Source organism: Pleurodeles waltl, chromosome 10 (assembly GCF_031143425.1).
Source record: "Pleurodeles waltl isolate 20211129_DDA chromosome 10, aPleWal1.hap1.20221129, whole genome shotgun sequence".
Taxonomy (NCBI): Eukaryota; Metazoa; Chordata; class Amphibia; order Caudata; family Salamandridae; genus Pleurodeles; species Pleurodeles waltl.
The window spans coordinates 327,797,362-327,822,205 of NC_090449.1; the positions used below are offsets into that span (position 1 = coordinate 327,797,362).

The 24,844-nt window shown below is 48.3% G+C and overlaps 19 non-coding genes across 19 annotated transcripts; all 19 read right to left on the reverse strand.

Annotated features, from left to right (window-relative positions):
* Positions 1-1,348: 1,348 nt before the first annotated feature.
* TRNAV-UAC (transfer RNA valine (anticodon UAC)) lies at positions 1,349-1,421 on the reverse strand. The gene has a single exon. It is a non-coding gene; the product is annotated as a tRNA-Val (tRNA).
* A 1,851-nt stretch (positions 1,422-3,272) lies between these two features.
* Positions 3,273-3,345, reverse strand: TRNAV-AAC (transfer RNA valine (anticodon AAC)). Its single transcript has one exon. It is a non-coding gene; the product is annotated as a tRNA-Val (tRNA).
* A 1,521-nt stretch (positions 3,346-4,866) lies between these two features.
* TRNAV-UAC (transfer RNA valine (anticodon UAC)) lies at positions 4,867-4,939 on the reverse strand. The gene has a single exon. It is a non-coding gene; the product is annotated as a tRNA-Val (tRNA).
* A 438-nt stretch (positions 4,940-5,377) lies between these two features.
* TRNAP-UGG (transfer RNA proline (anticodon UGG)) lies at positions 5,378-5,449 on the reverse strand. Its single transcript has one exon. It is a non-coding gene; the product is annotated as a tRNA-Pro (tRNA).
* Positions 5,450-6,785: 1,336 nt separating this feature from the next.
* On the reverse strand, positions 6,786-6,858 carry TRNAV-AAC (transfer RNA valine (anticodon AAC)). Its single transcript has one exon. It is a non-coding gene; the product is annotated as a tRNA-Val (tRNA).
* Positions 6,859-8,379: 1,521 nt separating this feature from the next.
* Positions 8,380-8,452, reverse strand: TRNAV-UAC (transfer RNA valine (anticodon UAC)). The gene has a single exon. It is a non-coding gene; the product is annotated as a tRNA-Val (tRNA).
* Positions 8,453-10,304: 1,852 nt separating this feature from the next.
* TRNAV-AAC (transfer RNA valine (anticodon AAC)) lies at positions 10,305-10,377 on the reverse strand. Its single transcript has one exon. It is a non-coding gene; the product is annotated as a tRNA-Val (tRNA).
* Positions 10,378-11,897: 1,520 nt separating this feature from the next.
* Positions 11,898-11,970, reverse strand: TRNAV-UAC (transfer RNA valine (anticodon UAC)). The gene has a single exon. It is a non-coding gene; the product is annotated as a tRNA-Val (tRNA).
* Positions 11,971-12,414: 444 nt separating this feature from the next.
* TRNAP-UGG (transfer RNA proline (anticodon UGG)) lies at positions 12,415-12,486 on the reverse strand. The gene has a single exon. It is a non-coding gene; the product is annotated as a tRNA-Pro (tRNA).
* Positions 12,487-13,822: 1,336 nt separating this feature from the next.
* TRNAV-AAC (transfer RNA valine (anticodon AAC)) lies at positions 13,823-13,895 on the reverse strand. Its single transcript has one exon. It is a non-coding gene; the product is annotated as a tRNA-Val (tRNA).
* A 1,521-nt stretch (positions 13,896-15,416) lies between these two features.
* Positions 15,417-15,489, reverse strand: TRNAV-UAC (transfer RNA valine (anticodon UAC)). The gene has a single exon. It is a non-coding gene; the product is annotated as a tRNA-Val (tRNA).
* A 444-nt stretch (positions 15,490-15,933) lies between these two features.
* Positions 15,934-16,005, reverse strand: TRNAP-UGG (transfer RNA proline (anticodon UGG)). Its single transcript has one exon. It is a non-coding gene; the product is annotated as a tRNA-Pro (tRNA).
* A 1,337-nt stretch (positions 16,006-17,342) lies between these two features.
* Positions 17,343-17,415, reverse strand: TRNAV-AAC (transfer RNA valine (anticodon AAC)). The gene has a single exon. It is a non-coding gene; the product is annotated as a tRNA-Val (tRNA).
* A 1,521-nt stretch (positions 17,416-18,936) lies between these two features.
* TRNAV-UAC (transfer RNA valine (anticodon UAC)) lies at positions 18,937-19,009 on the reverse strand. Its single transcript has one exon. It is a non-coding gene; the product is annotated as a tRNA-Val (tRNA).
* Positions 19,010-19,453: 444 nt separating this feature from the next.
* Positions 19,454-19,525, reverse strand: TRNAP-UGG (transfer RNA proline (anticodon UGG)). Its single transcript has one exon. It is a non-coding gene; the product is annotated as a tRNA-Pro (tRNA).
* Positions 19,526-20,861: 1,336 nt separating this feature from the next.
* TRNAV-AAC (transfer RNA valine (anticodon AAC)) lies at positions 20,862-20,934 on the reverse strand. Its single transcript has one exon. It is a non-coding gene; the product is annotated as a tRNA-Val (tRNA).
* Positions 20,935-22,455: 1,521 nt separating this feature from the next.
* TRNAV-UAC (transfer RNA valine (anticodon UAC)) lies at positions 22,456-22,528 on the reverse strand. Its single transcript has one exon. It is a non-coding gene; the product is annotated as a tRNA-Val (tRNA).
* Positions 22,529-22,972: 444 nt separating this feature from the next.
* Positions 22,973-23,044, reverse strand: TRNAP-UGG (transfer RNA proline (anticodon UGG)). The gene has a single exon. It is a non-coding gene; the product is annotated as a tRNA-Pro (tRNA).
* A 1,347-nt stretch (positions 23,045-24,391) lies between these two features.
* On the reverse strand, positions 24,392-24,464 carry TRNAV-AAC (transfer RNA valine (anticodon AAC)). Its single transcript has one exon. It is a non-coding gene; the product is annotated as a tRNA-Val (tRNA).
* Positions 24,465-24,844: the final 380 nt, after the last annotated feature.

A 24,844-nucleotide genomic window follows, 5' to 3' on the forward strand; every position in this document is an offset into this window, starting at 1 on the left:
AAATATCTGATGCCTAAATGCCTGAAACCAGAGCCTGTGAAAGCATCACACAGAGCACACTGAAAGCAAGCAGGAAGGAAGCCAAGGCATGGTGATCCTTTTTTTCTCCTGAGGCTAAAAATATTTTGCACAACAATGCTTTGAGTGGAATGAGGAATCTTCAAGCTTTGTGTATTTTGAGTAAAATTTGTGTGTTTTCTGCTAAAAAGGGTGTGTTGGGGATTTGGACCCGGACACCAACGAGCGAGGGCACAGAAGCACCACTGCTCAGACCCTGCTCCTAGGGTTGAGGGCAGAGAGTGGGCGAATACATCGCAAGGCAAGAAAATGCACATGGTTCTCTCTTCTGCAATATGACTAGAGTCATTTCCATGGTCGTCATCGAACATGACATAAAACGCCTCTATCCTTTAGACCTTTTGGCCCATAATTACAAGAGGATGACTGAGTGAGACGCTCTGCCAAATTTGGCAGCCTCGCACTCAGTCATTTTCAAAATGCAGGGAAGCGCCGTATTTAGTAGAATACAGCGCACCCCTGTGCTTCCCTCTGCGCCAGCTCTAAATTAGCTGCCGAGCACCAACGCAGCCATCCTTGCGCCATGGTACAAGGATGGCTGCGTGGAGGGGGAAATTGTTTTTGTTCAGGAAGGCACACCTTCCTGCACAACAGAAATCTTCAGTGGCGATATGTTCGTGCAGCACACATAGAAAGAGCAAAAATGAGGAGAAATGAAAACATTTCTGCTCGTTTCTCCACTATAACGACACCCATTGTATGGCGCTTGGATTTTGGCGCTGCCACAGATTTACAAAAACTCGTAAAACTGGAGCAGCATCAAAATGCTATGGTGTTGCAGTGGCCCACCCAGAGCAACGCCCATTGCACGCCCCTTCCAGGGAAAGGGCTGCGTGTGAAGGGGCCGTATTTACAAGGTGGTGTTAAGCCACAAAACGTGGTTGAACGGCGTCTTGTAAATACGGCACAGTACATAGTGCCACCGGGGCGTCACTAAAGATGATGTGCCGGTGGCGATAGGGCCTTGTAAGTCTGGCCCTTTCTTTGCTCAAGGTGTATGTTCTTGGTGAAGGTAGGAAAGCCATTTTCGCTCTCATACCTTCCTTCCTTGGATGGCTTGACCACAGTAGGCCCAGGCTTCAATGGAAAGGTCAAAAAGGGAGCAACTGACTGCCGTAAGGTGTATCGTCTTCTCTTGGTGAGTTGAGACCGATGCCCTTGGAGCGTAGTACCTCACGATGGTGAGGGATAGACACAGCCTCTTTAATTTCAATTTACCTGTCAGGTGAGGTGGTAAATGCAAATAATGTGATAAAGCACAGCAACTTGCTGTTTCTGCCTGGCCTCGAACCAGGGACCTTTCGCGTGTAAGGCGAACGTGATAACCACTACACTACAGAAACAGACATGTCTGCTTATTTGCTTCATGTGGCTATGCATTGGACTGGAACCACTGCACTGGAAACAGACACACCTGCTTCTTTATGTGGCTATGCTTTGGACTGGAATGCAAGGACTAAGGGACAATATTCATGACGCTCAAAGCTGAGCCTTTCTGACAGGATCTCTTCCTTTGGAAGAAAGGAACTGGGATCACTTTCATTCCAAGAGGTGATTTCAAAACCAGCCCTGCAATTACTTTGGAGAAGCACTGTGCATTTCATGTTCCAACGAGAAGTGCTGCTCCAACACAAAAAAGCAGTTAGAAAGAAATCCCGCACTCCTTCATCATGCCGAACTGCCTCGACACCAGTAGAAAGCATGCAATGCATTCCACCATGGCATCTTACAAGAGTGGAAAGCAGAAATACTCCTGTTTAAAAACAGATCGAACCTATGAAGGCACGGGCTCGTCTGGGATTTGAACCCGGGACCTCTCACACCCAAAGCGAGAATCATACCCCTAGACCAACGAGCCTGCTGCTGCAAAAGCCTTTCAAACATCTTCTGAAGTGTCTTTGTGAAAAAGCAGGGCCACTTGGAGACTCTCCTTCTAAGCGTGCCATAGCAATTGATGTTTTGTGCCAAGGGTTTTTTTTTTGCCTCTAGCAAGGCAAGAGGTAGTCAAGAAGCCCTATGCTAGCAAGCTGAACTGTGGCGCTGATGAGAAAAGCAGACCCTTTCTGGTAGTTGTACGCCTCCGCAGGACCTGGGCCCTTGCACCGTAGACTTCCAGACCAGAAGCACTGAAGGGCCTGCCATCTCTTGCGCCTGAGCCAGAGGAGCATGCCTCTTGTATTCAAGCACAATTGCTCGCTCAGTGCTCGATCAGGCGAGATTTATATGAGTGCCTCACAGGCCTGAAACACTCACCTGGGAGACGCGGGGTGGCTGAATTCCCAGAATGGCCTTCGATAGGAAAATCACCTCCTTTCCTCCCGACTCATTTCAGAATTGGGTGAAAATCGCAAGACAGTGTTCAGGGGTGCATGGGTACTGCCTACTCCCAGCTGCCTCTCTGTCTTCTTCATGTTAATTTCAAGTCACAAGGAGGGACCATTGCCATTCTGCTCCGCCCACCTAACCAGGAAACCCAGGTTGAGCTTGTCTGCCTGTTGTTGTTGCAGGGGCAGTGCCTTCTCTGCCCAAAAGTGGCAGGAGAGCCTCACTTCAAACGATGGAATCAACTGCTTAAGTAGAAACCAGCATGGTAGTTACAGTGATAAGGTGCAGCTCTAACAGAAGGCGTGACTGAGATGCCCCTTCCAGAAATACATGGAATGCTGATTGAGGGCCCAGCCGGAGGGTTGGTGGATTTCTTTTCATACGCTACAGCAGCTTGCAAAGATAGTGTTGTGGGGAGCTGGCTGTGCAAGCAGAGGAAGATTTAAGGGCAGAAAATAGACCTATCAGAAGTGCGATATGAACCCACAACTACATGAGCAAACCAGGATGCTTAGCTTAACTGAAGATCAAGCTCTCTTGAGGCTGCCGCCTTAGACCACTCGGCCATCCTGACAGCTGAGTCTGTGTTTAGGTCTGACTCCTCAGTCTGCACTTGTCGATGCTGCCGCTTGCAATGTTCCTATCAAGGTGACAGGTTTAAAGGCCCCACAATATAACATGGCCAAGAAAAAAAAAAGTAAAAAACAGAATAAGAAACCAGGCACATGCACGACTACGCAAAGATGCAGATAACTTTTTACCGGCCTGCAATAGTAATACAAGTTTTACACAGGTCACAAGTTTTTAAAGGCCATCCCTGAGTGAGACTAAGCTTTTAGGGAGCAAACACAAAAGCAGACACTGCCCATTGTTTCTGCCCGGTCTCGAACCGGGGACCTTTCGCGTGTTAGGCAAACGTGATAACCACTACACTACAGAAACAAGCATGAGGGCTTGACTGAAGGAGCAAAATTCCCCTCATATGTTTGCCCGATTGCCTCTATACTTGATCAGCAGTTGCTCGCAAAGCGAGGAGTAAGTGTGAAAATTGCAGCGTTGTCAGCCAGCAAGCGTACACTCAGATGTACTGAAAAGTCACAGCTGCGGGTAGAGACAAATATCTGATGCCTAAATGCCTGAAACCAGAGCCTGTGAAAGCATCACACAGAGCACACTGAAAGCAAGCAGGAAGGAAGCCAAGGCATGGTGATCCTTTTTTTCTCCTGAGGCTAAAAATATTTTGCACAACAATGCTTTGAGTGGAATGAGGAATCTTCAAGCTTTGTGTATTTTGAGTAAAATTTGTGTGTTTTCTGCTAAAAAGGGTGTGTTGGGGATTTGGACCCGGACACCAACGAGCGAGGGCACAGAAGCACCACTGCTCAGACCCTGCTCCTAGGGTTGAGGGCAGAGAGTGGGCGAATACATCGCAAGGCAAGAAAATGCACATGGTTCTCTCTTCTGCAATATGACTAGAGTCATTTCCATGGTCGTCATCGAACATGACATAAAACGCCTCTATCCTTTAGACCTTTTGGCCCATAATTACAAGAGGATGACTGAGTGAGACGCTCTGCCAAATTTGGCAGCCTCGCACTCAGTCATTTTCAAAATGCAGGGAAGCGCCGTATTTAGTAGAATACAGCGCACCCCTGTGCTTCCCTCTGCGCCAGCTCTAAATTAGCTGCCGAGCACCAACGCAGCCATCCTTGCGCCATGGTACAAGGATGGCTGCGTGGAGGGGGAAATTGTTTTTGTTCAGGAAGGCACACCTTCCTGCACAACAGAAATCTTCAGTGGCGATATGTTCGTGCAGCACACATAGAAAGAGCAAAAATGAGGAGAAATGAAAACATTTCTGCTCGTTTCTCCACTATAACGACACCCATTGTATGGCGCTTGGATTTTGGCGCTGCCACAGATTTACAAAAACTCGTAAAACTGGAGCAGCATCAAAATGCTATGGTGTTGCAGTGGCCCACCCAGAGCAACGCCCATTGCACGCCCCTTCCAGGGAAAGGGCTGCGTGTGAAGGGGCCGTATTTACAAGGTGGTGTTAAGCCACAAAACGTGGTTGAACGGCGTCTTGTAAATACGGCACAGTACATAGTGCCACCGGGGCGTCACTAAAGATGATGTGCCGGTGGCGATAGGGCCTTGTAAGTCTGGCCCTTTCTTTGCTCAAGGTGTATGTTCTTGGTGAAGGTAGGAAAGCCATTTTCGCTCTCATACCTTCCTTCCTTGGCTGGCTTGACCACAGTAGGCCCAGGCTTCAATGGAAAGGTCAAAAAGGGAGCAACTGACTGCCGTAAGGTGTATCGTCTTCTCTTGGTGAGTTGAGACCGATGCCCTTGGAGCGTAGTACCTCACGATGGTGAGGGATAGACACAGCCTCTTTAATTTCAATTTACCTGTCAGGTGAGGTGGTAAATGCAAATAATGTGATAAAGCACAGCAACTTGCTGTTTCTGCCTGGCCTCGAACCAGGGACCTTTCGCGTGTAAGGCGAACGTGATAACCACTACACTACAGAAACGCCTGCTTATTTGCTTCATGTGGCTATGCATTGGACTGGAACCACTGCACTGGAAACAGACACACCTGCTTTCTTTATGTGGCTATGCTTTGGACTGGAATGCAAGGACTAAGGGACAATATTCATGACGCTCAAAGCTGAGCCTTTCTGACAGGATCTCTTCCTTTGGAAGAAAGGAACTGGGATCACTTTCATTCCAAGAGGTGATTTCAAAACCAGCCCTGCAATTACTTTGGAGAAGCACTGTGCATTTCATGTTCCAACGAGAAGTGCTGCTCCAACACAAAAAAGCAGTTAGAAAGAAATCCCGCACTCCTTCATCATGCCGAACTGCCTCGACACCAGTAGAAAGCATGCAATGCATTCCACCATGGCATCTTACAAGAGTGGAAAGCAGAAATACTCCTGTTTAAAAACAGATCGAACCTATGAAGGCACGGGCTCGTCCGGGATTTGAACCCGGGACCTCTCACACCCAAAGCGAGAATCATACCCCTAGACCAACGAGCCTGCTGCTGCAAAAGCCTTTCAAACATCTTCTGAAGTGTCTTTGTGAAAAAGCAGGGCCACTTGGAGACTCTCCTTCTAAGCGTGCCATAGCAATTGATGTTTTGTGCCAAGGGTTTTTTTTTTGCCTCTAGCAAGGCAAGAGGTAGTCAAGAAGCCCTATGCTAGCAAGCTGAACTGTGGCGCTGATGAGAAAAGCAGACCCTTTCTGGTAGTTGTACGCCTCCGCAGGACCTGGGCCCTTGCACCGTAGACTTCCAGACCAGAAGCACTGAAGGGCCTGCCATCTCTTGCGCCTGAGCCAGAGGAGCATGCCTCTTGTATTCAAGCACAATTGCTCGCTCAGTGCTCGATTAGGCGAGATTTATATGAGTGCCTCACAGGCCTGAAACACTCACCTGGGAGACGCGGGGTGGCTGAATTCCCAGAATGGCCTTCGATAGGAAAATCACCTCCTTTCCTCCCGACTCATTTCAGAATTGGGTGAAAATCGCAAGACAGTGTTCAGGGGTGCATGGGTACTGCCTACTCCCAGCTGCCTCTCTGTCTTCTTCATGTTAATTTCAAGTCACAAGGAGGGACCATTGCCATTCTGCTCCGCCCACCTAACCAGGAAACCCAGGTTGAGCTTGTCTGCCTGTTGTTGTTGCAGGGGCAGTGCCTTCTCTGCCCAAAAGTGGCAGGAGAGCCTCACTTCAAACGATGGAATCAACTGCTTAAGTAGAAACCAGCATGGTAGTTACAGTGATAAGGTGCAGCTCTAACAGAAGGCGTGACTGAGATGCCCCTTCCAGAAATACATGGAATGCTGATTGAGGGCCCAGCCGGAGGGTTGGTGGATTTCTTTTCATATGCTACAGCAGCTTGCAAAGATAGTGTTGTGGGGAGCTGGCTGTGCAAGCAGAGGAAGATTTAAGGGCAGAAAATAGACCTATCAGAAGTGCGATATGAACCCACAACTACATGAGCAAACCAGGATGCTTAGCTTAACTGAAGATCAAGCTCTCTTGAGGCTGCCGCCTTAGACCACTCGGCCATCCTGACAGCTGAGTCTGTGTTTAGGTCTGACTCCTCAGTCTGCACTTGTCGATGCTGCCACTTGCAATGTTCCTATCAAGGTGACAGGTTTAAAGGCCCCACAATATAACATGGCCAAGAAAAAAAAAAGTAAAAAACAGAATAAGAAACCAGGCACATGCACGACTACGCAAAGATGCAGATAACTTTTTACCGGCCTGCAATAGTAATACAAGTTTTACACAGGTCACAAGTTTTTAAAGGCCATCCCTGAGTGAGACTAAGCTTTTAGGGAGCAAACACAAAAGCAGACACTGCCCATTGTTTCTGCCCGGTCTCGAACCGGGGACCTTTCGCGTGTTAGGCGAACGTGATAACCACTACACTACAGAAACAAGCATGAGGGCTTGACTGAAGGAGCAAAATTCCCCTCATATGTTTGCCCGATTGCCTCTATACTTGATCAGCAGTTGCTCGCAAAGCGAGGAGTAAGTGTGAAAATTGCAGCGTTGTCAGCCAGCAAGCGTACACTCAGATGTACTGAAAAGTCACAGCTGCGGGTAGAGACAAATATCTGATGCCTAAATGCCTGAAACCAGAGCCTGTGAAAGCATCACACAGAGCACACTGAAAGCAAGCAGGAAGGAAGCCAAGGCATGGTGATCCTTTTTTTCTCCTGAGGCTAAAAATATTTTGCACAACAATGCTTTGAGTGGAATGAGGAATCTTCAAGCTTTGTGTATTTTGAGTAAAATTTGTGTGTTTTCTGCTAAAAAGGGTGTGTTGGGGATTTGGACCCGGACACCAACGAGCGAGGGCACAGAAGCACCACTGCTCAGACCCTGCTCCTAGGGTTGAGGGCAGAGAGTGGGCGAATACATCGCAAGGCAAGAAAATGCACATGGTTCTCTCTTCTGCAATATGACTAGAGTCATTTCCATGGTCGTCATCGAACATGACATAAAACGCCTCTATCCTTTAGACCTTTTGGCCCATAATTACAAGAGGATGACTGAGTGAGACGCTCTGCCAAATTTGGCAGCCTCGCACTCAGTCATTTTCAAAATGCAGGGAAGCGCCGTATTTAGTAGAATACAGCGCACCCCTGTGCTTCCCTCTGCGCCAGCTCTAAATTAGCTGCCGAGCACCAACGCAGCCATCCTTGCGCCATGGTACAAGGATGGCTGCGTGGAGGGGGAAATTGTTTTTGTTCAGGAAGGCACACCTTCCTGCACAACAGAAATCTTCAGTGGCGATATGTTCGTGCAGCACACATAGAAAGAGCAAAAATGAGGAGAAATGAAAACATTTCTGCTCGTTTCTCCACTATAACGACACCCATTGTATGGCGCTTGGATTTTGGCGCTGCCACAGATTTACAAAAACTCGTAAAACTGGAGCAGCATCAAAATGCTATGGTGTTGCAGTGGCCCACCCAGAGCAACGCCCATTGCACGCCCCTTCCAGGGAAAGGGCTGCGTGTGAAGGGGCCGTATTTACAAGGTGGTGTTAAGCCACAAAACGTGGTTGAACGGCGTCTTGTAAATACGGCACAGTACATAGTGCCACCGGGGCGTCACTAAAGATGATGTGCCGGTGGCGATAGGGCCTTGTAAGTCTGGCCCTTTCTTTGCTCAAGGTGTATGTTCTTGGTGAAGGTAGGAAAGCCATTTTCGCTCTCATACCTTCCTTCCTTGGCTGGCTTGACCACAGTAGGCCCAGGCTTCAATGGAAAGGTCAAAAAGGGAGCAACTGACTGCCGTAAGGTGTATCGTCTTCTCTTGGTGAGTTGAGACCGATGCCCTTGGAGCGTAGTACCTCACGATGGTGAGGGATAGACACAGCCTCTTTAATTTCAATTTACCTGTCAGGTGAGGTGGTAAATGCAAATAATGTGATAAAGCACAGCAACTTGCTGTTTCTGCCTGGCCTCGAACCAGGGACCTTTCGCGTGTAAGGCGAACGTGATAACCACTACACTACAGAAACAGACATGCCTGCTTATTTGCTTCATGTGGCTATGCATTGGACTGGAACCACTGCACTGGAAACAGACACACCTGCTTTCTTTATGTGGCTATGCTTTGGACTGGAATGCAAGGACTAAGGGACAATATTCATGACGCTCAAAGCTGAGCCTTTCTGACAGGATCTCTTCCTTTGGAAGAAAGGAACTGGGATCACTTTCATTCCAAGAGGTGATTTCAAAACCAGCCCTGCAATTACTTTGGAGAAGCACTGTGCATTTCATGTTCCAACGAGAAGTGCTGCTCCAACACAAAAAAGCAGTTAGAAAGAAATCCCGCACTCCTTCATCATGCCGAACTGCCTCGACACCAGTAGAAAGCATGCAATGCATTCCACCATGGCATCTTACAAGAGTGGAAAGCAGAAATACTCCTGTTTAAAAACAGATCGAACCTATGAAGGCACGGGCTCTTCCGGGATTTGAACCCGGGACCTCTCACACCCAAAGCGAGAATCATACCCCTAGACCAACGAGCCTGCTGCTGCAAAAGCCTTTCAAACATCTTCTGAAGTGTCTTTGTGAAAAAGCAGGGCCACTTGGAGACTCTCCTTCTAAGCGTGCCATAGCAATTGATGTTTTGTGCCAAGGGTTTTTTTTTTGCCTCTAGCAAGGCAAGAGGTAGTCAAGAAGCCCTATGCTAGCAAGCTGAACTGTGGCGCTGATGAGAAAAGCAGACCCTTTCTGGTAGTTGTACGCCTCCGCAGGACCTGGGCCCTTGCACCGTAGACTTCCAGACCAGAAGCACTGAAGGGCCTGCCATCTCTTGCGCCTGAGCCAGAGGAGCATGCCTCTTGTATTCAAGCACAATTGCTCGCTCAGTGCTCGATCAGGCGAGATTTATATGAGTGCCTCACAGGCCTGAAACACTCACCTGGGAGACGCGGGGTGGCTGAATTCCCAGAATGGCCTTCGATAGGAAAATCACCTCCTTTCCTCCCGACTCATTTCAGAATTGGGTGAAAATCGCAAGACAGTGTTCAGGGGTGCATGGGTACTGCCTACTCCCAGCTGCCTCTCTGTCTTCTTCATGTTAATTTTAAGTCACAAGGAGGGACCATTGCCATTCTGCTCCACCCACCTAACCAGGAAACCCAGGTTGAGCTTGTCTGCCTGTTGTTGTTGCAGGGGCAGTGCCTTCTCTGCCCAAAAGTGGCAGGAGAGCCTCACTTCAAACGATGGAATCAACTGCTTAAGTAGAAACCAGCATGGTAGTTACAGTGATAAGGTGCAGCTCTAACAGAAGGCGTGACTGAGATGCCCCTTCCAGAAATACATGGAATGCTGATTGAGGGCCCAGCCGGAGGGTTGGTGGATTTCTTTTCATATGCTACAGCAGCTTGCAAAGATAGTGTTGTGGGGAGCTGGCTGTGCAAGCAGAGGAAGATTTAAGGGCAGAAAATAGACCTATCAGAAGTGCGATATGAACCCACAACTACATGAGCAAACCAGGATGCTTAGCTTAACTGAAGATCAAGCTCTCTTGAGGCTGCCGCCTTAGACCACTCGGCCATCCTGACAGCTGAGTCTGTGTTTAGGTCTGACTCCTCAGTCTGCACTTGTCGATGCTGCCGCTTGCAATGTTCCTATCAAGGTGACAGGTTTAAAGGCCCCACAATATAACATGGCCAAGAAAAAAAAAAGTAAAAAACAGAATAAGAAACCAGGCACATGCACGACTACGCAAAGATGCAGATAACTTTTTACCGGCCTGCAATAGTAATACAAGTTTTACACAGGTCACAAGTTTTTAAAGGCCATCCCTGAGTGAGACTAAGCTTTTAGGGAGCAAACACAAAAGCAGACACTGCCCATTGTTTCTGCCCGGTCTCGAACCGGGGACCTTTCGCGTGTTAGGCGAACGTGATAACCACTACACTACAGAAACAAGCATGAGGGCTTGACTGAAGGAGCAAAATTCCCCTCATATGTTTGCCCGATTGCCTCTATACTTGATCAGCAGTTGCTCGCAAAGCGAGGAGTAAGTGTGAAAATTGCAGCGTTGTCAGCCAGCAAGCGTACACTCAGATGTACTGAAAAGTCACAGCTGCGGGTAGAGACAAATATCTGATGCCTAAATGCCTGAAACCAGAGCCTGTGAAAGCATCACACAGAGCACACTGAAAGCAAGCAGGAAGGAAGCCAAGGCATGGTGATCCTTTTTTTCTCCTGAGGCTAAAAATATTTTGCACAACAATGCTTTGAGTGGAATGAGGAATCTTCAAGCTTTGTGTATTTTGAGTAAAATTTGTGTGTTTTCTGCTAAAAAGGGTGTGTTGGGGATTTGGACCCGGACACCAACGAGCGAGGGCACAGAAGCACCACTGCTCAGACCCTGCTCCTAGGGTTGAGGGCAGAGAGTGGGCGAATACATCGCAAGGCAAGAAAATGCACATGGTTCTCTCTTCTGCAATATGACTAGAGTCATTTCCATGGTCGTCATCGAACATGACATAAAACGCCTCTATCCTTTAGACCTTTTGGCCCATAATTACAAGAGGATGACTGAGTGAGACGCTCTGCCAAATTTGGCAGCCTCGCACTCAGTCATTTTCAAAATGCAGGGAAGCGCCGTATTTAGTAGAATACAGCGCACCCCTGTGCTTCCCTCTGCGCCAGCTCTAAATTAGCTGCCGAGCACCAACGCAGCCATCCTTGCGCCATGGTACAAGGATGGCTGCGTGGAGGGGGAAATTGTTTTTGTTCAGGAAGGCACACCTTCCTGCACAACAGAAATCTTCAGTGGCGATATGTTCGTGCAGCACACATAGAAAGAGCAAAAATGAGGAGAAATGAAAACATTTCTGCTCGTTTCTCCACTATAACGACACCCATTGTATGGCGCTTGGATTTTGGCGCTGCCACAGATTTACAAAAACTCGTAAAACTGGAGCAGCATCAAAATGCTATGGTGTTGCAGTGGCCCACCCAGAGCAACGCCCATTGCACGCCCCTTCCAGGGTAAGGGCTGCGTGTCAAGGGGCCGTATTTACAAGGTGGTGTTAAGCCACAAAACGTGGTTGAACGGCGTCTTGTAAATACGGCACAGTACATAGTGCCACCGGGGCGTCACTAAAGATGATGTGCCGGTGGCGATAGGGCCTTGTAAGTCTGGCCCTTTCTTTGCTCAAGGTGTATGTTCTTGGTGAAGGTAGGAAAGCCATTTTCGCTCTCATACCTTCCTTCCTTGGCTGGCTTGACCACAGTAGGCCCAGGCTTCAATGGAAAGGTCAAAAAGGGAGCAACTGACTGCCGTAAGGTGTATCGTCTTCTCTTGGTGAGTTGAGACCGATGCCCTTGGAGCGTAGTACCTCACGATGGTGAGGGATAGACACAGCCTCTTTAATTTCAATTTACCTGTCAGGTGAGGTGGTAAATGCAAATAATGTGAAAAGCACAGCAACTTGCTGTTTCTGCCTGGCCTCGAACCAGGGACCTTTCGCGTGTAAGGCGAACGTGATAACCACTACACTACAGAAACAGACATGCCTGCTTATTTGCTTCATGTGGCTATGCATTGGACTGGAACCACTGCACTGGAAACAGACACACCTGCTTTCTTTATGTGGCTATGCTTTGGACTGGAATGCAAGGACTAAGGGACAATATTCATGACGCTCAAAGCTGAGCCTTTCTGACAGGATCTCTTCCTTTGGAAGAAAGGAACTGGGATCACTTTCATTCCAAGAGGTGATTTCAAAACCAGCCCTGCAATTACTTTGGAGAAGCACTGTGCATTTCATGTTCCAACGAGAAGTGCTGCTCCAACACAAAAAAGCAGTTAGAAAGAAATCCCGCACTCCTTCATCATGCCGAACTGCCTCGACACCAGTAGAAAGCATGCAATGCATTCCACCATGGCATCTTACAAGAGTGGAAAGCAGAAATACTCCTGTTTAAAAACAGATCGAACCTATGAAGGCACGGGCTCGTCCGGGATTTGAACCCGGGACCTCTCACACCCAAAGCGAGAATCATACCCCTAGACCAACGAGCCTGCTGCTGCAAAAGCCTTTCAAACATCTTCTGAAGTGTCTTTGTGAAAAAGCAGGGCCACTTGGAGACTCTCCTTCTAAGCGTGCCATAGCAATTGATGTTTTGTGCCAAGGGTTTTTTTTTTGCCTCTAGCAAGGCAAGAGGTAGTCAAGAAGCCCTATGCTAGCAAGCTGAACTGTGGCGCTGATGAGAAAAGCAGACCCTTTCTGGTAGTTGTACGCCTCCGCAGGACCTGGGCCCTTGCACCGTAGACTTCCAGACCAGAAGCACTGAAGGGCCTGCCATCTCTTGCGCCTGAGCCAGAGGAGCATGCCTCTTGTATTCAAGCACAATTGCTCGCTCAGTGCACGATCAGGCGAGATTTATATGAGTGCCTCACAGGCCTGAAACACTCACCTGGGAGACGCGGGGTGGCTGAATTCCCAGAATTGCCTTCGATAGGAAAATCACCTCCTTTCCTCCCGACTCATTTCAGAATTGGGTGAAAATCGCAAGACAGTGTTCAGGGGTGCATGGGTACTGCCTACTCCCAGCTGCCTCTCTGTCTTCTTCATGTTAATTTCAAGTCACAAGGAGGGACCATTGCCATTCTGCTCCGCCCACCTAACCAGGAAACCCAGGTTGAGCTTGTCTGCCTGTTGTTGTTGCAGGGGCAGTGCCTTCTCTGCCCAAAAGTGGCAGGAGAGCCTCACTTCAAACGATGGAATCAACTGCTTAAGTAGAAACCAGCATGGTAGTTACAGTGATAAGGTGCAGCTCTAACAGAAGGCGTGACTGAGATGCCCCTTCCAGAAATACATGGAATGCTGATTGAGGGCCCAGCCGGAGGGTTGGTGGATTTCTTTTCATATGCTACAGCAGCTTGCAAAGATAGTGTTGTGGGGAGCTGGCTGTGCAAGCAGAGGAAGATTTAAGGGCAGAAAATAGACCTATCAGAAGTGCGATATGAACCCACAACTACATGAGCAAACCAGGATGCTTAGCTTAACTGAAGATCAAGCTCTCTTGAGGCTGCCGCCTTAGACCACTCGGCCATCCTGACAGCTGAGTCTGTGTTTAGGTCTGACTCCTCAGTCTGCACTTGTCGATGCTGCCGCTTGCAATGTTCCTATCAAGGTGACAGGTTTAAAGGCCCCACAATATAACATGGCCAAGAAAAAAAAAAGTAAAAAACAGAATAAGAAACCAGGCACATGCACGACTACGCAAAGATGCAGATAACTTTTTACCGGCCTGCAATAGTAATACAAGTTTTACACAGGTCACAAGTTTTTAAATGCCATCCCTGAGTGAGACTAAGCTTTTAGGGAGCAAACACAAAAGCAGACACTGCCCATTGTTTCTGCCCGGTCTCGAACCGGGGACCTTTCGCGTGTTAGGCAAACGTGATAACCACTACACTACAGAAACAAGCATGAGGGCTTGACTGAAGGAGCAAAATTCCCCTCATATGTTTGCCCGATTGCCTCTATACTTGATCAGCAGTTGCTCGCAAAGCGAGGAGTAAGTGTGAAAATTGCAGCGTTGTCAGCCAGCAAGCGTACACTCAGATGTACTGAAAAGTCACAGCTGCGGGTAGAGACAAATATCTGATGCCTAAATGCCTGAAACCAGAGCCTGTGAAAGCATCACACAGAGCACACTGAAAGCAAGCAGGAAGGAAGCCAAGGCATGGTGATCCTTTTTTTCTCCTGAGGCTAAAAATATTTTGCACAACAATGCTTTGAGTGGAATGAGGAATCTTCAAGCTTTGTGTATTTTGAGTAAAATTTGTGTGTTTTCTGCTAAAAAGGGTGTGTTGGGGATTTGGACCCGGACACCAACGAGCGAGGGCACAGAAGCACCACTGCTCAGACCCTGCTCCTAGGGTTGAGGGCAGAGAGTGGGCGAATACATCGCAAGGCAAGAAAATGCACATGGTTCTCTCTTCTGCAATATGACTAGAGTCATTTCCATGGTCGTCATCGAACATGACATAAAACGCCTCTATCCTTTAGACCTTTTGGCCCATAATTACAAGAGGATGACTGAGTGAGACGCTCTGCCAAATTTGGCAGCCTCGCACTCAGTCATTTTCAAAATGCAGGGAAGCGCCGTATTTAGTAGAATACAGCGCACCCCTGTGCTTCCCTCTGCGCCAGCTCTAAATTAGCTGCCGAGCACCAACGCAGCCATCCTTGCGCCATGGTACAAGGATGGCTGCGTGGAGGGGGAAATTGTTTTTGTTCAGGAAGGCACACCTTCCTGCACAACAGAAATCTTCAGTGGCGATATGTTCGTGCAGCACACATAGAAAGAGCAAAAATGAGGAGAAATGAAAACATTTCTGCTCGTTTCTCCACTATAACGACACCCATTGTATGGCGCTTGGATTTTGGCGCTGCCACAGATTTACAAAAACTCGTAAAACTGGAGCAGCATCAAAATGCTATGGTGTTGCAGTGGCCCACCCAGAGCAACGCCCATTGCACGCCCCTTCCAGGGAAAGGGCTGCGTGTGAAGGGGCCGTATTTACAAGGTGGTGTTAAGCCACAAAACGTGGTTGAACGGCGTCTTGTAAATACGGCACAGTACATAGTGCCACCGGGGCGTCACTAAAGATGATGTGCCGGTGGCGATAGGGCCTTGTAAGTCTGGCCCTTTCTTTGCTCAAGGTGTATGTTCTTGGTGAAGGTAGGAAAGCCATTTTCCCTCTCATACCTTCCTTCCTTGGCTGGCTTGACCACAGTAGGCCCAGGCTTCAATGGAAAGGTCAAAAAGGGAGCAACTGACTGCCGTAAGGTGTATCGTCTTCTCTTGGTGAGTTGAGACCGATGCCCTTGGAGCGTAGTACCTCACGATGGTGAGGGATAGACACAGCCTCTTTAATTTCAATTTACCTGTCAGGTGAGGTGGTAAATGCAAATAATGTGATAAAGCACAGCAACTTGCTGTTTCTGCCTGGCCTCGAACCAGGGACCTTTCGCGTGTAAGGCAAACGTGATAACCACTACACTACAGAAACAGACATGCCTGCTTATTTGCTTCATGTGGCTATGCATTGGACTGGAACCACTGCACTGGAAACAGACACACCTGCTTTCTTTATGTGGCTATGCTTTGGACTGGAATGCAAGGACTAAGGGACAATATTCATGACGCTCAAAGCTGAGCCTTTCTGACAGGATCTCTTCCTTTGGAAGAAAGGAACTGGGATCACTTTCATTCCAAGAGGTGATTTCAAAACCAGCCCTGCAATTACTTTGGAGAAGCACTGTGCATTTCATGTTCCAACGAGAAGTGCTGCTCCAACACAAAAAAGCAGTTAGAAAGAAATCCCGCACTCCTTCATCATGCCGAACTGCCTCGACACCAGTAGAAAGCATGCAATGCATTCCACCATGGCATCTTACAAGAGTGGAAAGCAGAAATACTCCTGTTTAAAAACAGATCGAACCTATGAAGGCACGGGCTCGTCCGGGATTTGAACCCGGGACCTCTCACACCCAAAGCGAGAATCATACCCCTAGACCAACGAGCCTGCTGCTGCAAAAGCCTTTCAAACATCTTCTGAAGTGTCTTTGTGAAAAAGCAGGGCCACTTGGAGACTCTCCTTCTAAGCGTGCCATAGCAATTGATGTTTTGTGCCAAGGGTTTTTTTTTTGCCTCTAGCAAGGCAAGAGGTAGTCAAGAAGCCCTATGCTAGCAAGCTGAACTGTGGCGCTGATGAGAAAAGCAGACCCTTTCTGGTAGTTGTACGCCTCCGCAGGACCTGGGCCCTTGCACCGTAGACTTCCAGACCAGAAGCACTGAAGGGCCTGCCATCTCTTGCGCCTGAGCCAGAGGAGCATGCCTCTTGTATTCAAGCACAATTGCTCGCTAAGTGCTCGATCAGGCGAGATTTATATGAGTGCCTCACAGGCCTGAAACACTCACCTGGGAGACGCGGGGTGGCTGAATTCCCAGAATGGCCTTCGATAGGAAAATCACCTCCTTTCCTCCCGACTCATTTCAGAATTGGGTGAAAATCGCAAGACAGTGTTCAGGGGTGCATGGGTACTGCCTACTCCCAGCTGCCTCTCTGTCTTCTTCATGTTAATTTCAAGTCACAAGGAGGGACCATTGCCATTCTGCTCCGCCCACCTAACCAGGAAACCCAGGTTGAGCTTGTCTGCCTGTTGTTGTTGCAGGGGCAGTGCCTTCTCTGCCCAAAAGTGGCAGGAGAGCCTCACTTCAAACGATGGAATCAACTGCTTAAGTAGAAACCAGCATGGTAGTTACAGTGATAAGGTGCAGCTCTAACAGAAGGCGTGACTGAGATGCCCCTTCCAGAAATACATGGAATGCTGATTGAGGGCCCAGCCGGAGGGTTGGTGGATTTCTTTTCATATGCTACAGCAGCTTGCAAAGATAGTGTTGTGGGGAGCTGGCTGTGCAAGCAGAGGAAGATTTAAGGGCAGAAAATAGACCTATCAGAAGTGCGATATGAACCCACAACTACATGAGCAAACCAGGATGCTTAGCTTAACTGAAGATCAAGCTCTCTTGAGGCTGCCGCCTTAGACCACTCGGCCATCCTGACAGCTGAGTCTGTGTTTAGGTCTGACTCCTCAGTCTGCACTTGTCGATGCTGCCGCTTGCAATGTTCCTATCAAGGTGACAGGTTTAAAGGCCCCACAATATAACATGGCCAAGAAGAAAAAAAAGTAAAAAACAGAATAAGAAACCAGGCACATGCACGACTACGCAAAGATGCAGATAACTTTTTACCGGCCTGCAATAGTAATACAAGTTTTACACAGGTCACAAGTTTTTAAAGGCCATCCCTGAGTGAGACTAAGCTTTTAGGGAGCAAACACAAAAGCAGACACTGCCCATTGTTTCTGCCCGGTCTCGAACCGGGGACCTTTCGCGTGTTAGGCGAACGTGATAACCACTACACTACAGAAACAAGCATGAGGGCTTGACTGAAGGAGCAAAATTCCCCTCATATGTTTGCCCGATTGCCTCTATACTTGATCAGCAGTTGCTCGCAAAGCGAGGAGTAAGTGTGAAAATTGCAGCGTTGTCAGCCAGCAAGCGTACACTCAGATGTACTGAAAAGTCACAGCTGCGGGTAGAGACAAATATCTGATGCCTAAATGCCTGAAACCAGAGCCTGTGAAAGCATCACACAGAGCACACTGAAAGCAAGCAGGAAGGAAGCCAAGGCATGGTGATCCTTTTTTTCTCCTGAGGCTAAAAATATTTTGCACAACAATGCTTTGAGTGGAATGAGGAATCTTCAAGCTTTGTGTATTTTGAGTAAAATTTGTGTGTTTTCTGCTAAAAAGGGTGTGTTGGGGATTTGGACCCGGACACCAATGAGCGAGGGCACAGAAGCACCACTGCTCAGACCCTGCTCCTAGGGTTGAGGGCAGAGAGTGGGCGAATACATCGCAAGGCAAGAAAATGCACATGGTTCTCTCTTCTGCAATATGACTAGAGTCATTTCCATGGTCGTCATCGAACATGACATAAAACGCCTCTATCCTTTAGACCTTTTGGCCCATAATTACAAGAGGATGACTGAGTGAGACGCTCTGCCAAATTTGGCAGCCTCGCACTCAGTCATTTTCAAAATGCAGGGAAGCGCCGTATTTAGTAGAATACAGCGCACCCCTGTGCTTCCCTCTGCGCCAGCTCTAAATTAGCTGCCGAGCACCAACGCAGCCATCCTTGCGCCATGGTACAAGGATGGCTGCGTGGAGGGGGAAATTGTTTTTGTTCAGGAAGGCACACCTTCCTGCACAACAGAAATCTTCAGTGGCGATATGTTCGTGCAGCACACATAGAAAGAGCAAAAATGAGGAGAAATGAAAACATTTCTGCTCGTTTCTCCACTATAACGACACCCATTGTATGGCGCTTGGATTTTGGCGCTGCCACAGATTTACAAAAACTCGTAAAACTGGAGCAGCATCAAAATGCTATGGTGTTGCAGTGGCCCACCCAGAGCAACGCCCATTGCACGCCCCTTCCAGGGAAAGGGCTGCGTGTGAAGGGGCCGTATTTACAAGGTGGTGTTAAGCCACAAAACGTGGTTGAACGGCGTCTTGTAAATACGGCACAGTACATAGTGCCACCGGGGCGTCACTAAAGATGATGTGCCGGTGGCGATAGGGCCTTGTAAGTCTGGCCCTTTCTTTGCTCAAGGTGTATGTTCTTGGTGAAGGTAGGAAAGCCATTTTCGCTCTCATACCTTCCTTCCTTGGCTGGCTTGACCACAGTAGGCCCAGGCTTCAATGGAAAGGTCAAAAAGGGAGCAACTGACTGCCGTAAGGTGTATCGTCTTCTCTTGGTGAGTTGAGACCGATGCCCTTGGAGCGTAGTACCTCACGATGGTGAGGGATAGACACAGCCTCTTTAATTTCAATTTACCTGTCAGGTGAGGTGGTAAATGCAAATAATGTGATAAAGCACAGCAACTTGCTGTTTCTGCCTGGCCTCGAACCAGGGACCTTTCGCGTGTAAGGCGAACGTGATAACCACTACACTACAGAAACAGACATGCCTGCTTATTTGCTTCATGTGGCTATGCATTGGACTGGAACCACTGCACTGGAAACAGACACACCTGCTTTCTTTATGTGGCTATGCTTTGGACTGGAATGCAAGGACTAAGGGACAATATTCATGACGCTCAAAGCTGAGCCTTTCTGACAGGATCTCTTCCTTTGGAAGAAAGGAACTGGGATCACTTTCATTCCAAGAGGTGATTTCAAAACCAGCCCTGCAATTACTTTGGAGAAGCACTGTGCATTTCATGTTCCAACGAGAAGTGCTGCTCCAACACAAAAAAGCAGTTAGAAAGAAATCCCGCACTCCTTCATCATGCCGAACTGCCTCGACACCAGTAGAAAGCATGCAATGCATTCCACCATGGCATCTTACAAGAGTGGAAAGCAGAAATACTCCTGTTTAAAAACAGATCGAACCTATGAAGGCACGGGCTCGTCCGGGATTTGAACCCGGGACCTCTCACACCCAAAGCGAGAATCATACCCCTAGACCAACGAGCCTGCTGCTGCAAAAGCCTTTCAAACATCTTCTGAAGTGTCTTTGTGAAAAAGCAGGGCCACTTGGAGACTCTCCTTCTAAGCGTGCCATAGCAATTGATGTTTTGTGCCAAGGGGTTTTTTTTTGCCTCTAGCAAGGCAAGAGGTAGTCAAGAAGCCCTATGCTAGCAAGCTGAACTGTGGCGCTGATGAGAAAAGCAGACCCTTTCTGGTAGTTGTACGCCTCCGCAGGACCTGGGCCCTTGCACCGTAGACTTCCAGACCAGAAGCACTGAAGGGCCTGCCATCTCTTGCGCCTGAGCCAGAGGAGCATGCCTCTTGTATTCAAGCACAATTGCTCGCTCAGTGCTCGATCAGGCGAGATTTATATGAGTGCCTCACAGGCCTGAAACACTCACCTGGGAGACGCGGGGTGGCTGAATTCCCAGAATGGCCTTCGATAGGAAAATCACCTCCTTTCCTCCCGACTCATTTCAGAATTGGGTGAAAATCGCAAGACAGTGTTCAGGGGTGCATGGGTACTGCCTACTCCCAGCTGCCTCTCTGTCTTCTTCATGTTAATTTCAAGTCACAAGGAGGGACCATTGCCATTCTGCTCCGCCCACCTAACCAGGAAACCCAGGTTGAGCTTGTCTGCCTGTTGTTGTTGCAGGGGCAGTGCCTTCTCTGCCCAAAAGTGGCAGGAGAGCCTCACTTCAAACGATGGAATCAACTGCTTAAGTAGAAACCAGCATGGTAGTTACAGTGATAAGGTGCAGCTCTAACAGAAGGCGTGACTGAGATGCCCCTTCCAGAAATACATGGAATGCTGATTGAGGGCCCAGCCGGAGGGTTGGTGGATTTCTTTTCATATGCTACAGCAGCTTGCAAAGATAGTGTTGTGGGGAGCTGGCTGTGCAAGCAGAGGAAGATTTAAGGGCAGAAAATAGACCTATCAGAAGTGCGATATGAACCCACAACTACATGAGCAAACCAGGATGCTTAGCTTAACTGAAGATCAAGCTCTCTTGAGGCTGCCGCCTTAGACCACTCGGCCATCCTGACAGCTGAGTCTGTGTTTAGGTCTGACTCCTCAGTCTGCACTTGTCGATGCTGCCGCTTGCAATGTTCCTATCAAGGTGACAGGTTTAAAGGCCCCACAATATAACATGGCCAAGAAAAAAAAAAGTAAAAAACAGAATAAGAAACCAGGCACATGCACGACTACGCAAAGATGCAGATAACTTTTTACCGGCCTGCAATAGTAATACAAGTTTTACACAGGTCACAAGTTTTTAAAGGCCATCCCTGAGTGAGACTAAGCTTTTAGGGAGCAAACACAAAAGCAGACACTGCCCATTGTTTCTGCCCGGTCTCGAACCGGGGACCTTTCGCGTGTTAGGCGAACGTGATAACCACTACACTACAGAAACAAGCATGAGGGCTTGACTGAAGGAGCAAAATTCCCCTCATATGTTTGCCCGATTGCCTCTATACTTGATCAGCAGTTGCTCGCAAAGCGAGGAGTAAGTGTGAAAATTGCAGCGTTGTCAGCCAGCAAGCGTACACTCAGATGTACTGAAAAGTCACAGCTGCGGGTAGAGACAAATATCTGATGCCTAAATGCCTGAAACCAGAGCCTGTGAAAGCATCACACAGAGCACACTGAAAGCAAGCAGGAAGGAAGCCAAGGCATGGCGATCCTTTTTTTCTCCTGAGGCTAAAAATATTTTGCACAACAATGCTTTGAGTGGAATGAGGAATCTTCAAGCTTTGTGTATTTTGAGTAAAATTTGTGTGTTTTCTGCTAAAAAGGGTGTGTTGGGGATTTGGACCCGGACACCAACGAGCGAGGGCACAGAAGCACCACTGCTCAGACCCTGCTCCTAGGGTTGAGGGCAGAGAGTGGGCGAATACATCGCAAGGCAAGAAAATGCACATGGTTCTCTCTTCTGCAATATGACTAGAGTCATTTCCATGGTCGTCATCGAACATGACATAAAACGCCTCTATCCTTTAGACCTTTTGGCCCATAATTACAAGAGGATGACTGAGTGAGACGCTCTGCCAAATTTGGCAGCCTCGCACTCAGTCATTTTCAAAATGCAGGGAAGCGCCGTATTTAGTAGAATACAGCGCACCCCTGTGCTTCCCTCTGCGCCAGCTCTAAATTAGCTGCCGAGCACCAACGCAGCCATCCTTGCGCCATGGTACAAGGATGGCTGCGTGGAGGGGGAAATTGTTTTTGTTCAGGAAGGCACACCTTCCTGCACAACAGAAATCTTCAGTGGCGATATGTTCGTGCAGCACACATAGAAAGAGCAAAAATGAGGAGAAATGAAAACATTTCTGCTCGTTTCTCCACTATAACGACACCCATTGTATGGCGCTTGGATTTTGGCGCTGCCACAGATTTACAAAAACTCGTAAAACTGGAGCAGCATCAAAATGCTATGGTGTTGCAGTGGCCCACCCAGAGCAACGCCCATTGCACGCCCCTTCCAGGGAAAGGGCTGCGTGTGAAGGGGCCGTATTTACAAGGTGGTGTTAAGCCACAAAACGTGGTTGAACGGCGTCTTGTAAATACGGCACAGTACATAGTGCCACCGGGGCGTCACTAAAGATGATGTGCCGGTGGCGATAGGGCCTTGTAAGTCTGGCCCTTTCTTTGCTCAAGGTGTATGTTCTTGGTGAAGGTAGGAAAGCCATTTTCCCTCTCATACCTTCCTTCCTTGGCTGGCTTGACCACAGTAGGCCCAGGCTTCAATGGAAAGGTCAAAAAGGGAGCAACTGACTGCCGTAAGGTGTATCGTCTTCTCTTGGTGAGTTGAGACCGATGCCCTTGGAGCGTAGTACCTCACGATGGTGAGGGATAGACACAGCCTCTTTAATTTCAATTTACCTGTCAGGTGAGGTGGTAAATGCAAATAATGTGATAAAGCACAGCAACTTGCTGTTTCTGCCTGGCCTCGAACCAGGGACCTTTCGCGTGTAAGGCGAACGTGATAACCACTACACTACAGAAACAGACATGCCTGCTTATTTGCTTCATGTGGCTATGCATTGGACTGGAACCACTGCACTGGAAACAGACACACCTGCTTTCTTTATGTGGCTATGCTTTGGACTGGAATGCAAGGACTAAGGGACAATATTCATGACGCTCAAAGCTGAGCCTTTCTGACAGGATCTCTTCCTTTGGAAGAAAGGAACTGGGATCACTTTCATTCCAAGAGGTGATTTCAAAACCAGCCCTGCAATTACTTTGGAGAAGCACTGTGCATTTCATGTTCCAACGAGAAGTGCTGCTCCAACACAAAAAAGCAGTTAGAAAGAAATCCCGCACTCCTTCATCATGCCGAACTGCCTCGACACCAGTAGAAAGCATGCAATGCATTCCACCATGGCATCTTACAAGAGTGGAAAGCAGAAATACTCCTGTTTAAAAACAGATCGAACCTATGAAGGCACGGGCTCGTCCGGGATTTGAACCCGGGACCTCTCACACCCAAAGCGAGAATCATACCCCTAGACCAACGAGCCTGCTGCTGCAAAAGCCTTTCAAACATCTTCTGAAGTGTCTTTGTGAAAAAGCAGGGCCACTTGGAGACTCTCCTTCTAAGCGTGCCATAGCAATTGATGTTTTGTGCCAAGGGGTTTTTTTTTGCCTCTAGCAAGGCAAGAGGTAGTCAAGAAGCCCTATGCTAGCAAGCTGAACTGTGGCGCTGATGAGAAAAGCAGACCCTTTCTGGTAGTTGTACACCTCCGCAGGACCTGGGCCCTTGCACCGTAGACTTCCAGACCAGAAGCACTGAAGGGCCTGCCATCTCTTGCGCCTGAGCCAGAGGAGCATGCCTCTTGTATTCAAGCACAATTGCTCGCTCAGTGCTCGTTCAGGCTCGATCAGGCGAGATTTATATGAGTGCCTCACAGGCCTGAAACACTCACCTGGGAGACGCGGGGTGGCTGAATTCCCAGAATGGCCTTCGATAGGAAAATCACCTCCTTTCCTCCCGACTCATTTCAGAATTGGGTGAAAATCGCAAGACAGTGTTCAGGGGTGCATGGGTACTGCCTACTCCCAGCTGCCTCTCTGTCTTCTTCATGTTAATTTCAAGTCACAAGGAGGGACCATTGCCATTCTGCTCCGCCCACCTAACCAGGAAACCCAGGTTGAGCTTGTCTGCCTGTTGTTGTTGCAGGGGCAGTGCCTTCTCTGCCCAAAAGTGGCAGGAGAGCCTCACTTCAAACGATGGAATCAACTGCTTAAGTAGAAACCAGCATGGTAGTTACAGTGATAAGGTGCAGCTCTAACAGAAGGCGTGACTGAGATGCCCCTTCCAGAAATACATGGAATGCTGATTGAGGGCCCAGCCGGAGGGTTGGTGGATTTCTTTTCATATGCTACAGCAGCTTGCAAAGATAGTGTTGTGGGGAGCTGGCTGTGCAAGCAGAGGAAGATTTAAGGGCAGAAAATAGACCTATCAGAAGTGCGATATGAACCCACAACTACATGAGCAAACCAGGATGCTTAGCTTAACTGAAGATCAAGCTCTCTTGAGGCTGCCGCCTTAGACCACTCGGCCATCCTGACAGCTGAGTCTGTGTTTAGGTCTGACTCCTCAGTCTGCACTTGTCGATGCTGCCGCTTGCAATGTTCCTATCAAGGTGACAGGTTTAAAGGCCCCACAATATAACATGGCCAAGAAGAAAAAAAAGTAAAAAACAGAATAAGAAACCAGGCACATGCACGACTACGCAAAGATGCAGATAACTTTTTACCGGCCTGCAATAGTAATACAAGTTTTACACAGGTCACAAGTTTTTAAAGGCCATCCCTGAGTGAGACTAAGCTTTTAGGGAGCAAACACAAAAGCAGACACTGCCCATTGTTTCTGCCCGGTCTCGAACCGGGGACCTTTCGCGTGTTAGGCGAACGTGATAACCACTACACTACAGAAACAAGCATGAGGGCTTGACTGAAGGAGCAAAATTCCCCTCATATGTTTGCCCGATTGCCTCTATACTTGATCAGCAGTTGCTCGCAAAGCGAGGAGTAAGTGTGAAAATTGCAGCGTTGTCAGCCAGCAAGCGTACACTCAGATGTACTGAAAAGTCACAGCTGCGGGTAGAGACAAATATCTGATGCCTAAATGCCTGAAACCAGAGCCTGTGAAAGCATCACACAGAGCACACTGAAAGCAAGCAGGAAGGAAGCCAAGGCATGGTGATCCTTTTTTTCTCCTGAGGCTAAAAATATTTTGCACAACAATGCTTTGAGTGGAATGAGGAATCTTCAAGCTTTGTGTATTTTGAGTAAAATTTGTGTGTTTTCTGCTAAAA